A 13,505-nucleotide genomic window follows, 5' to 3' on the forward strand; every position below is an offset into this window, starting at 1 on the left:
TTTTCTAACACTCATTTCCCCTACTTCATACGTAGCAATTTCATGTTGGGTGGTCAGAAAGGATAATTCGAGCATCATCTCATAGGGTGACACTCCCAGGTCTGACCTGGGTTGTGTTCAGACCCTCAAAAGAACCAAAGGTAAACATTTTACCCACGACGTTTGGGTTTCAATCATTAATTTTGTTAAAGTTCTCTTTAAAGTCTGGTTCATTCTTTCTACCCAGCCCAAACTCTGTGTATGCCATGGGGTATGCAATTCCCATTTTATTCCCAAGGCTTGAGTTATTTACTGTAAGACTCTTGACGTTTAATGTGTTCCTCTATCTGAGTCTATTCTATTAACCATTCCATACTTGGGAATAATTTGTTCCAAAAGGGTTTTACATACCACATTAGCTGTAGCTCTGACAGTGGGAACATCTTCTACCCAATGAGTTAAATGGTTTATTACTACTAATAAAAACTTCTGCACTTGTGGAAGTTCAGTAAAGTCTACTTGGATACTTTGAAATGGTTGCAGAGCTAACTAGCATCCTCCTAATGTTGCTTTTCTCATTACCTTTTTATTTACCTTTTGGCAAGTTATACATTGCTCAGTTATTTGCTTTGCCAATCCAAAAATTCCAATGCACCCATAATTCCTTAGAAAGTGATCACAAAACCTGAGTACCCCAATGAGTTTTTTGATGAATGTCTTCTAATATTTTCCTAGTAAGTGGCTTACTAAGTAACTGCCTTCCATCAGGAAGTTTCCATTCCCTAGACTGATCTTGCTTTCCCCCTGTCTTACTTAATTCCTTTTCTTTCTGTTTCACTAAACTTTGGAACTTCCAATTCTTCCTTGTCTGGGGTCAAAATTAACATAACCCTTTTGGTCCCATTTTCTGCTGTATCTCTAGCCTCTTGATCTGCCAAATTATTCCCTCTCATTTCTGAGGTCATTGCCCTTTGGTGTCCTTTAACATGTACTACAGCTATTTCTTCAGGTAATTTTATTGCTTTTAAAACCTCTAAAATAAGTCCTTCATGCATCAATCCCTTTCCTTTTGAATTTAGTAACCCCCTTTCTTCCCAAATTTTTCCAAAGGTGTGTACTAACCCAAAAGCATACTTTGAATCAGTATATATGGTTCCTTTTCTTGTGTGCTAAATATTCCGGTGCTTGTTTTAGAGCATAAAATTCACAAGATTGAGCCAACCAATTTGAAGGTAATTTTCTTTTTTCAATGGTATGCACCATTTGCCCATCAACTAAGGTATATCCTGACATTCTTTTTCCTTGTAAGCATCTGGATGGACCATCAACATATATTCTTTCCCCTTCTGGGAGGGCTTGTTCTGCTAGATCTTCCCGAACTTTAGTTTGGTATTGGATAATTTCCAAACAATTATGTGTTAAGTTACTTTTTGGTTCTCCATATAAAAATTGTGCTGGATTCAAACTTTTGTTTACTTCTAGTGTCAAGTCATCACTGTCTATCAAAATTGCTTCATATTTTAACATTCTAGAGTCTGTCAACCATTTTTCAGCTTTTTGATTTAACACGTTTTGAACCGCATGAGGTGTACACACAATTAGTTTACTTCCAAAAGTAAGTTTATGGTTCTCCTCTACCAGAATAGCAGTAGCTGTTATAGCTTGAATACATACTGGCTAACCATGGCTCACTGGATCCAACAATTTTGATAAATAAGCTACTGGTCTCTTCACTCCTCCCCACTCCTGGACTATAACTCCATGAGCTACTCCACCTTCCACATTCATATACAGATGAAAGGGCTTTTCTAATGAGGGTAAGCTCAAAGCTGGTACCAAGGCTAGTTTCAACTTCAGTTCTTCTAATATATTATCATCTTTCCTGGTCCACTTTATATCGTCTCCCTCTGTCCATTTTTCATATAAAAATTTTACTGCCTGCATATACCCTTCAATCCATAGTCTACAATATCCCAATAATCCGAGCAGCCTTCTAACTTCCTTCTTTGTAGAGGGAGGGGCAAGAGATAAAATCCCTGCAATCCTCTCAGGATTTAGCTTTCGGCTACCTTTGCTTATTAAGTGGCCAAGATATTTTACTTCGGATTCCATAAATTGTAGTTTCCCTTTTGATACTCTTAATCCTTTTTCCCCAAGAAAATTCAAAAGTTTTATAGTAGCCTCTCCAACTTCAGCTTCCCCTGATAATAAAAGATCATCCACATATTAGGTAATTTGTATTCCAGGAGGAGTGGGGAAAGTTTGTAATATTTCTTCTAAAGCTTGTCTAAATAGGTTTGAAGACTCAGTGAATTCCTGTGGTAATTTTGTCCATCTTAGTTGCTGCTTTCTGCCAGTATTCGGATCCTCCCATTCAAAGGTGAAAATATTTCAGCTTTCCCCTGCTAATGGGCAAGCCCAAAAAGCATCTTTAAGATCCACTACACTAAACCACTGATGCTTAAGTAGGACTTAAAAGAGTATAGGGATTGGGTACCACTGGCTAACGGGACCCATGTTAACTTATGGAGTATTGTTTTAAAGATGAGTCGTTCAAAGGTAAAGGTTCTTATTATTTATCTCTAAATTTTTTTTTTTTTTTTGAGAATAGAGGTCTTCTCTCCCTGGGAGTATAGGGTTTTCATCACTCCTCTCTCTCTGTTAAAACTTCTCATAAGTCATAACTACTTTATTATCTGCTTATTTTGGTATGGAGGCTTTTGCTTGATATTAATTTGAGCTCTTCATCTTCCCATGTTTTCATGTGTTATAGGGAAACAGAGTCTGATGTATCAATTACATCTTTCTCCATAGCTTTACAAGAGGATTTCAGTCCCAAGATTAAGGCATCTCCTCATCCTTCCTATCTGGGACTTGACTTCTCCTTCACTGATTTCGGTGTCTTCATGTTGCTCCTCTACATTGTTTGTATTTTGTTCTTTTCTCTCACTTGAGGGAGAATTGAAGTACTGAAAGAGTTAACATCTCGCCTGGGGCCTGCAGATGGTTCCCTGGCCAGGCTGGGTAGATTGCAGCGGGAATTTCAGCTGGGGCTGTGTTAGGATTGGCTGCATGGCTGGTCTTTGGTTTTTGCTGTGTTCAATTCCAGCCACAGGGCCACTCTGCATGGGCTGTAAGGCCGCCTCTGGTCTCAGCTGCATGATCTTGTGTGGCCACCATGCTGGGGGGAGGGGACCTGGCAGTAAGATATTAACAGCTGCAGTCTAGCCCTGCTTTGGCCAGGGCCCCGCAGCCTCCCTGCCCCCTGCCTGGCTGCTGCTGGGGCCCAGCCCAGCCCAGCCAGGAAGGGGCCCGGTGAGCTCCCCGGAAAGGGGCCCAGCCCCGTGGCAGAGCCTGCCCATCCCGGCCCAGATGAGACAGGGACCGGGCCAGGTCTTGTTACCTGTTCCCAGGCCAGAAGGAAAAGAGGAAGTTCCCAGGTTTCTTTCTTCTTTAACATGTGTTTTTCACAGAGGCGTGTACAGCTTTCCAGTGGCTGAAAGCTGTGCATCACTTCCGCAAGTGCCTCCCATGCAAAACCACCACAAGACTTTAGCAAAACATAAAACGTGAAAAGGCTTTTGTGTAACTAAGAAAAACAGTGCAAGATCACCCACTGACTGACCCATCCAAGTGATAACAGTGACACAAGAAAGAGCACCAGAGGAGACTGGGGAAGAGCTCATTAACTCCTCTTATCAGAAAAGGTGTGAAACAACAGGGATGAAATCACGGGAAGGAATAAAATTTATTGACTTGATCTCAGAACGTCATACAGATAAGTCAGGATGGGAAACCTAAACACGAAGAGCCCCTGCAACATCAAAAGCTCTTGGCAATGTCTGAATAATGTATTAGCTAATGAATATGCATGTAACCCCAGCAATGTAAACGTATATAGAGAATATGATTTTAAGTTTTTTAGTGTGCTCTTTGGCCATTTGTCAAAAGCACCCCAGTGCTGGAAATATTGTCCTTCTTTTATCCTATTATTAAACTTGCAAAAATTCTAAGGAGTGAACTCTGTTTTTCACAATTTGTAGGTTCCACCGAGATACACCTTGAGTCTCCGTGGCTCCAGGGTTCCTGGGTGGGAGGTTCACAGCTTAAAATTACAATGGCCCACCTGGGCTTTTCCTGCTGCTACAGGAGACCGCAGGTTAACCCTCGGTCTGTAGGATAAAAAGGACAAAAAAGACAAAGGGGAGTAAACCTCCCTAAGAAACCGTGGCAACTCCTAAAACCGATACATGAAAAACCTAGATGGGTGAGCATAGCATATCGCAAAAAGGGGATTGCAAAAAATCCGGGAGTGTGTGTGCGTGTGTGAGACGTGGACGAGACAGTCCCCGATCTGCAAAGTGAGTGTGGAGTCTTCCTAACTGCTTTTCCGTTTCTCCATGAGGGGCCTGACCCGTCACGAGGAAACGCAAATGTTGGAGACTGAGTGATAGCCTGGAATGGGGAAGGATTAGCTACCTTGGGGTTAAAACAGGGATTAAGGAAACAATGGGGACTAGAATTGCCTTTAATTTCAACAGCAGGAATCCTAATTCCGAGATACTACTGTGCTTGACCCATATCTGACTGCCTGTAGGAATCTTGGCTATGTTGAGGGTTGGGTTGGTACAAAGTCTGCAAAAAAATGAAATGCAGAAAATCTGAAACCCCAATATACCCTTGAGGCATGAATGGTTAGGCTGATGGAAGTGTTAAACTGTTGAGCCCAACACACTGAGGAAGCTGATTAGGTCCACTTGATAGCAAAGCAAAAAGTGAAAGCGTTGTAGAGGGGCCTTTTAATTTTTTGTCTATGTGTTGTTACATGGCTGGGATTTTATAAGTATTTGGGTGGTGAGAGAAAGGGTTTAACTTTGGGAAATCTTTGAGGGGTTTAAGACGATTTTTGGGAAGTAGGGCATTGTGTTAACTAATAAGCATTTGTAAAGGAATATTAGAACCTAACTCCATGACAAGAGTACCTTATTATTGGGTAAATGTTTGTGGGATGTATGTGTATGTCCCTCCTTTCATGTGACTGAAGTGTATAGCTGCTGGATGAATGAGACGACCTATTGGTGTGAGGTGAGTAAGGAGCCTGGATTCACCGGAGAGGGGCAAATCACTTATTGTGTTGCTTTGTAATAAAAATTTTCTGTTGTTTGTATGAGTGCAATTTTGTGTTTGAGTTGTGGACCTGAGTGTGAGCCTTGGGTCTTGTATGAGTGTAAAACCTATCATAAGAGGTGGTACTGTACTGCCTCTCGCAGGAATGCCTGGTGTCAGGAGTGTCATAGGGCAGAATTAGGAACCAGATTTCAGGCAATATTTTTTTTTAATTTCTGTAGGACACAAAGAAGTAGGTAGCTCAAGGTTAGGAAAAGCCTGGAGGGAAGCAGAAGCTGAGTCACAACAGGCAGAGATCAGTAGTGTGCGGAAGACGGTGTTTAGTTCCCAGGATTTGGACAATATCTGAGGAGAATTGGGAGAAAACCTGTAAAGAATGTGTAGTTAGATTTGCTTGGAAACTAAGAAAGAAGAAAGGCCACCAGAATGGTGTGGGAGGTGCTGGGACAAGCAAATAAGAATGGAACATAAAGCAAGCAAAGAGAAAGCACTGATGGATATACCTCCCCATAGCCCCCAGGAATAACACTGGCACAGTGAGACCATAACCTTGACACAAAGAATAAAAATAAGACCAAAATTATATATTATTGTATGATAGAATGGACTTAAGAAGAGATAAGATCAGATCATTCATTCTAGCCTATGCATGGCTCCTTTGAGAAGGAGATGTGCCAAGCTTTGAATATTTATGTGAATGCTAAAGAAGCAGTCAGCCAAGAAGAGAAAGACTATGCTGCCTGCTGGGTGGGGAAAGCCTCTCAAGTGGAAGTAAACGCCTTTAAAATAACAGAAACCAAAAACTGGGACCCTGTTTGAATGTTGGGGACACAAGACAGACAATGGACTTTGGACCTGGTTAACATAAGAGATTTGATAACAGGATGCCTTGGCAAAAGCAAACAGAACTTTGAAAATTAGACCTAGATTGCAAGAAGATTCAATCAGATGGATTTACCAGAAAATGTCATTAAACTCTGCAAGCAAGAGATGTTGTTATATGCATACGTTTGTGTATATGATTTTAACCTAATCATTGTAGTACACATTACTAGTCTCCCTAAAAGAGTATATAAGCATTTGTATCCTGCAATAAAATCGGATTCTGATCACCAAGTCAGTCTTCCCGTCTCTCTCCATCGCCGACAATTGGTACCTCCGTGTGAGGAAATGAACCGGTCTGACTGGTGGCAGTCAGCGAGCCCCTGGAACTGATCATGACAGTGAAAGAACCACATCTGGGCCCACAATCGCCTGTCAGCTGCGACTGACAGGTGAGCCAGGGGAACTAAAAATATGGAAAAAGATATGTCCAAAGAGAGAGACATCTGTGAAACCATGTTCGCCCTTCTGGACAAGCATGACTCCCCCATGCCAAAGCAGGACCTTAAATCCCTTTTACTCCTGTCCTGGAGAATACTTTTTAAGACATTGAAAAAGCAAGAGCAGTCTCAGACTGTATCCTCTGCGGATGCCGCTGGCCCTCTGCCTCACTCTGACTTTCCCTGCCCACCTGAAACTGGCATCTCTGATACTGAAGAGCAGCCGCAGCCATCAGCCTAAGTCCCTGCCCAGACAAAGGAGGGGAAGGCATCCTTTCTCATGGTTGTTAGCAGTTTATATCGCTAGCGGCTCTAGCAGTGAGGAGGAGGGGAAGCCCTTCGATCCAGGACCAATAGATTCAGATTATGAGACTGATCCATTCCCTCCTGACCCTCATGATAAATGAATGCAGCTAAAGAAAAAGACTCTTAAGGAGGGGGACCCCCAAACTTGCTTTGGGTATGGGACATCTGGGCATTTGAAAAAGGACTGTTTCGAAAAGGGGGAGGCCAGATCCAAAACTCCCAGTATTTGCCCTTGGTGCTGTAAGGGAAGGCTAATCAATGTTGGTCCAAGTATGACTTTGAAGGGCATCCAATATCGGGAAACCCGAGCTGGAGCGTGGCACCACGTGAAGACACAGATGCCTCAGCTGATGCCTCAGAGGGACCACCGCAAGCCTCAGCCCAGCCGCCATCCCAAGTAGCCTTTGCTGAACCACAGGCAGCCCTAGCCGGGCCTCACTGACCTACAACCAGCCACCCTGGGCAGCGCAGGAATGGACCTGGCAACCTCCAACACAATTCATCTGTTCATTTGATTCCCATAGGAGTTTTCGGACCACCTGGACAGCGTATGCATACTTTGTTTGTTTGTTCTCCCTGGAACTATTGACTCTTACACATGGCATGGACTCCCAAGCTGCCCTGTGTAGTCCCAGCCAAGGGCAATGTAGCTCAACTTATACCCTTTCCTGCAGTACCCCTACCTGCACCCCCGATAACTGAGAAGAGGGAGGGGAGTTTTGATTCTACAGGGGTCCTGCAGATTTTTTTGCTTCCACAGGTCTCAGCATCCAACATGCCAATGCAAAGTGACTTTGAAAGGTAAAGACATACTCCTAACAGGACTCTGATACAGGAGTGTCATGGTTTGACACTGGCACAATGCCAGTGCCCCCATGAAGATACCTTCTCCCTGGTTTCTGCTGTGAGATGTGACCAGGAATAAGCAAAGCAGGCTCCTACTTAGGGAAAAAAGAACCAGAACTTTATTAACTACTCTACAACTACAGATAAAAAGGAACACACACACAGGGAAAATGAAAACCTCATAAATGCATTTCCTCCTCCCCCCACCAAATTTCCAACACAATACATTTATTCCTCAAATCACCAACTCTCGGTCCAGCACCACCTTTTAGACAATCAATCCTCAGTTCATCAAGAGGAGAGGAGTCCTTCTTGTACCATGGGCTTCCCCTGGAAACACAGTCGAAGCCTCATGTGTTTCCGTGTCACTCGTGGCACCGCCCAGAGTACATCTGCCATCATGACTTCTTCCTTTTCATGTCCAGTGCTCTCACCACTGAACACGGACCAGAGCTGCTTCTAGGGTTGTCTTTTAAGGATGCTCTGTCCCGATCCAAAAAAAGGCACAGTCTCTCCTTTGGGACACCTGTCCCCACAATCTCTCCTTTGGGACACCTGTCCCCCCCATATTTTTTCACCCCCTGGGGCCGAGGGGCACCAACACTGAACCCTCTTGGTTCTGAGGCCATTGCCTCCCCCTAGATGCAGTCTCTGTGTCACAAGGAACATGGGTCTGTCCATGGCTATACAAAAAGAGTCCAGCAAAAGCCACTCCATCATCTCTTCCCACTAGGATTCTTCTCTACTCTTCTACTATCTCTCGCTCGCCCAGACCTCTCTCACACTTGCACATTTCCTTCCTCATCTTCCACTCTATCTTCCAGGAGAGGTCAATGTTCTGTAAAGTTCTCATTCTCCAAAAAGGGGTTAAAAGCTCCTACAAGTGGCCGGCTGAACCCCCCCTTCTTCTCCTTCCCAGCCGTGCTGCCGGCACAGGCCCATGTTTATCAAGCTTCAAGGTTACAGTCCCAGGCAGCGGCTCTCTTTCTCTCTCTCTCTCTGTGTCTCTCAGGGGGGGCTGCCCAGTGGCTCCCGGTCTCTCTCTTTCTCTCTTCCACCCTTCCACCCCCGGGCTCAGGCCTACCTCTCCCGGCCACATGGCTTTTCCCCTCCCCCTGCCCAGCCAGCAGCTGGGCTGGGGGAGAGACCCGAACTCTTTCCCGCCGGAAACCCAAGAGAGACCCTCCCAGGGGAGAGCTCTGCTTTTAACCCCGTGTTCTCAGAGGCGTGTCCATGTCCTAATGGCCAGGTTAAATGCCAATATTAAAGCCTGAATATCCATTGGCCCAAAACACAGCATCCCAAAAAACACATTTCCTGTCAAACCACCACAAGGAGCCAATGTGACTGTTATCTCAAAAGGCCAATTGGCCATTAACGACTGGGCCTCAGGTACTCTCTGGCGTGGGTGGAAATATCAAAAGCCTGCAAAGCCAACACTTGGTGCAAATAACAGGGCCTGATGGGCTGATAGCCACAGTAAAAATTTTTGTGCTGTCTGTCCCCCTGTTTTTGGGGGGGAGGGATGTGTTAACACAGTGGGAAATTTTTATGCATTCAAATTTTGACTAAGAGTCATTGGGACACTCAACACCGCCACAAGAGTCCTTGGCAGAAGTACCCCAGGCACTTTCAAGCATTAGAAGCAGCAGCAGCTACCAAAGGGACACTTGATACAGATCTACAGATCTAAAGCCCTGAGGGACACCTAGCCTTGGTAAATGGGTTATACTTTCCAGTTACTTGCCTTTTTTTTTAACAATGTATTTTGTTGTGAATTTTTCGGTACAGCTATTTAGTACTATATAACTGTCAAAAATAGGTTAGAAACTGTTGTAAAATAGTTAATAATTGTTAAGCATGTACTTTTAAAAAGTTTGGTTATTATATTGTAAAAGGGGTTAAAAGGGTGGTTATAAGAAATATAGTACTCAACGTACTGTATTTCACCTAAGTAAAGTGCACCACCCCCCCAAGCAAAAACAAGCCAGCCTGGACAGAACTGTTATGGCAAATCAAGTGCCTTGACCTTCATGCAAATGAAGGATCCCAACAGAAACCAATCCAAAGGAACAAAAAACAGTATAAAAAGGGGGCATCCGAGTCGGTGATACTGTGTCGCTCCACTTGGAACATCGGGAACATCCCTGGTCAAGAAAGGAAGAAGATCCAGTGCTGGCTCTGCAGCATCCTCGCTCGTTGGGAATGTTCCTGCTCGGCCCATGGGCCCCCATGCTTTAGGCCTTATAATAAAAGCTGAAATCACTTTAATTCTGGGAGTGTCTTCTCGTTTATAACAGCTTGGGTGCTTGTCCGGGATTCAACCTCGCCCAACTAAGACCGGAGGATGGGACAGTCACCTGTCTTCTACAGAGGGACCTTGTGTCAGTATCCGAGAAAAAGGCCTGAGGCACATGAGGCACAGTGGAGCAAGACGCTAGACGGTAAGTATCACCCATCCACGGGCAGGGGGAGGGGCCAAGGGGACGGGACGGGGGAGGGGGGGGGGGGGGCGCTGTGCAGACCGCTTGAGACAGGGCCAGCAGCTCGAGTGGCTCAGAGCCCCGGAGTGAGTGAGGACTTCCTAATACCATGGTTCCAGTTTTCCACAAAGAGACTGGCTGGGAATGGAGGGAAGTGAAAGAGGGAAGACCAAATGAGGCACCCCCTCCCCGCCCTCGCACCCCTCCTTATTACTTCAGTCAGGGCACCTGGGCAGGCCCCGTTAAAGCCTGGCAAGCCATTGTTCCCTGGGCGTGTGGGGGCTGTGGTAGGAGAGAGTGAGTCATGCTCAAATCAGCCTCACAGGTAAACTAGTGGACACATCAGCAACAAGAGGCAGCCACATTCAGGATCCTTTCTGAAGACCCGGCGGTACTGGAGCCCCGAGAGGCCGACCCTAAGGTGAGGGGGGCCACAGTATCATAGGACTTTTATAGCACTGTGGCTGCGAGGGGTGGTTGTGTGGCCCATTCCTCAGGGTACAGGGGTGGGAAGTCCAGCTTGGGCAAGGCACGGAGGTCCAAACCCCTGACTCTGAGACTATCTCTAGGGAAGAGGGATAGCCAAACCTCAGGGGAGGCGGGAGGGGTCCGGGTGTGGGCCTACACGGACCAGTGATTCTCTGGCAATGAGGGTCCGCTTTGTGTAAGTCTAAGAGGTTTGCTAATGTTTCCTCTGTCCAATAAAGGAAAAGGAAAATTTACAGGGGTGCTGAACCTAGGTCAGCGGGGAAACTTCGGGTGTCAGTACTCAAGGCTCTGAAGTGTTGAAAAAAGTACCTACATAGTCTGAGTGGGTGAGGCACCAAGGGCCAGAACTCGAGTTCTCCTGCTAAGCAGAAGTCAAGATGTATGAATGAACAGGCCTGAGGGTGTGAAAGAATGTGTGTGTGAGTGAGATAAGAGTAAGTGTTCCTTAGATAAGAACACCAGATAAGAGAGCCCAGGAGCACCAAAATCGATTGTTGAGGGCAAGGAGACCTGTTGCATAAACAGAAAGATATTAAAATTTAAATTCAGAGAAAGAGAATTTCTCTCTCTTAAGTTAAAAAGAGTAAGACAGAACTTTTAAAAGGGCCAGTAACAGTAAGCAGTTTTATTTACCGGCCTGAAAGCATATAGTAAATGAAAATCACCATGGTTCAGAGCCACAGTAGATGAGGAGGGCAACCAAAGAAAAAGAATAAGAATATTCCTCCTGGTAGCCCCCTTGGTGATATACTGGATGACTGGAATAAGTAGGAAACAACTAAAAAGTTAGATCAAGTGAAGATCATTTATTATTGTGTGGAACATTGGCCAAAGAGGAAATTACAACAAGACTCTTTAAAGTGGCCCTGGTATGGAAGTAGAGATAAGTGGTTATGCAATTTATTATATCAGAAAGTGTGTAACCAAGAAAACCCTAATTCTGAAGGAGTATGTTACTTGCTGGGTCAAACTCTTAGAAGGAGATTCTAAGGTATACAAACTAAAAAACTTATAAAGAGCAGAAATCAGAGGAAAAAGGTAAAGAAAATGAGGGTGTTACTCAAAAGAGGTGGGATCCCCTTATGTAGCCCCCCAACTCTTCCTCGAAACTATCAAGCCACCCCCCCCCACTTAACACCCAGCCTCCTGCTGTGACTGTGGTCACAAGGGTTTTCAGGATGAAGAAGAGACGAGAATGTTGACTCCATGATCAGAAGGCTTGATTTATTATTTTATGATATATGTTACATTAAGACTATACTAAAAAGCAATAGAAAGGAAAAGTTTCTTCAGATGCTAGCTAAGCTAAGAATAGAAAAGAATGAATAACAAAGATCTGTGTCTCAGACAGAGCAAGAGCCAGCTCTGCCATGAGTGGTCAAGAAATCCAAACACCCACAGGAGACCAATCACCTGTTGCATTCCACAGCAGCAGATAACCATTGTTTACTTTGGTTGCTGAACTGCAGCTTGTCACAAGGAAAAGTTCTAAGAAAGGATTTTTCATGAAAGATGTCTGCGACATGTCACCTTTTTTTATTTAGTTAAATTAAAAGGAAAAAGTGTTTGTAATTTTCTCTGCTGTACTCATGCCGAAGAAAAAGACAAACACTTGACAGGTTATCTGTTGCCAATCAAACTCCACTCAAGTGCTCCTGTGGAATGCACTGGGAATTTCTTCACCTGTAGAACATAAAATTCTATCATATTACTAAAACAATTCTATAATATAAGAAAATGCAAAAACAATGCAAAGAAAATTCAAGTCCAAGCAGCTGAGTTTCAGGAAAAGTCCATGGCTTGAAGATGTTCCTCTTTGCCATATCTGAAAGTTTCTTTTGGTCCTGAAACAGGCTTGCTACAGAAAAAGGTCCATCAATATTTATCAAAAGTCCATTGACAGTCTTCAAACAATTTTGAGAAAATTTCTGAAATGTCTTGCCACAGCCCTTTATTGAACAACTTGGGCTGAAGCCAATCCCTGGCTCCTCAATGCCTCTGAGCTGCTGCCAGCTCTTTCACCCTTTTTTATTCAATTTTTTTTTTTTTTTTTTTTTTTTTCTCGGAAAGAGCAGCAGCAGCAGCAGCGGAGCCAGAGAGAGGCCCTTGGGGGCCCTGGCCCATGTGGAAGGATCAGGAACCCCAGACCTGGCCCACAGAAAGGTGGCCCAGGACCAGAAGGGGGAAGCAAAGCCCCCAAACCCAACAGGAGGCCGGGAGGTGGCCCTGGCCCAAGCAACCAAGGCAGACAGCCCAGGCCCAGCCCCCGAGGCAGGCTCTGCATTGGCACAGACCCGCACCCTGCTGCCAGTACAATGGCAGAAGGGGTGACCAAACGCTTCCTTTCCCCAAAATCACCGAGGCATGCCGGCAATGGGAAGACAGAAGCTGTCCCGAGAAACTTCGTCTCGGGTCTGGGGATGTCCTTTCCCCACAGCAGACAAGCGATGCTCGCTTCCTGCTGTGCCCTCTGCCTCTGCGATGCAAATGCACCAGGTGTTCCTCCCATCTGCCTCACGGCACCACCTCCACCCCCTCTGGGCTGGGGACCAGAGGCAGAACTTCCAGGACCCACCTCCCCCTCGCCGCTGGGGCGTGCGAGGGGCGGCAGAGAGATTCGCATCTCCCAGGGGAAAACCCCGGACCAAACACCCCCCAACCCGCCAAGAATGCTGATCTTGAAAACAGGCAGCCGGGCTGCGCCCACAGCCAGCTGTCGGGCCATGCCTCCTCCACGGAAGGACAGGCTGACGCCCTCTTCCCCTGTCCCAGCTCCCCCCGTAGGGGCAGCCCCGGGACAACCCGAAAAACTCGGGAGGAAGTCATGCTGGATGCAGGAGGCGCCGCTGCAGCTGCCGCCGGCTCCAGGGCAGCCTCTGATGCAGACACGGAGGACGGAGTCCCCGCAGGGGCGGGCAGCGGGGCCGCCTGGAGAGGCGGCGGGGGCGGCACG

The sequence above is a fragment of the Molothrus ater genome, chromosome W (genome assembly GCF_012460135.2).
Source record: "Molothrus ater isolate BHLD 08-10-18 breed brown headed cowbird chromosome W, BPBGC_Mater_1.1, whole genome shotgun sequence".
Classification (NCBI taxonomy): domain Eukaryota; kingdom Metazoa; phylum Chordata; class Aves; order Passeriformes; family Icteridae; genus Molothrus; species Molothrus ater.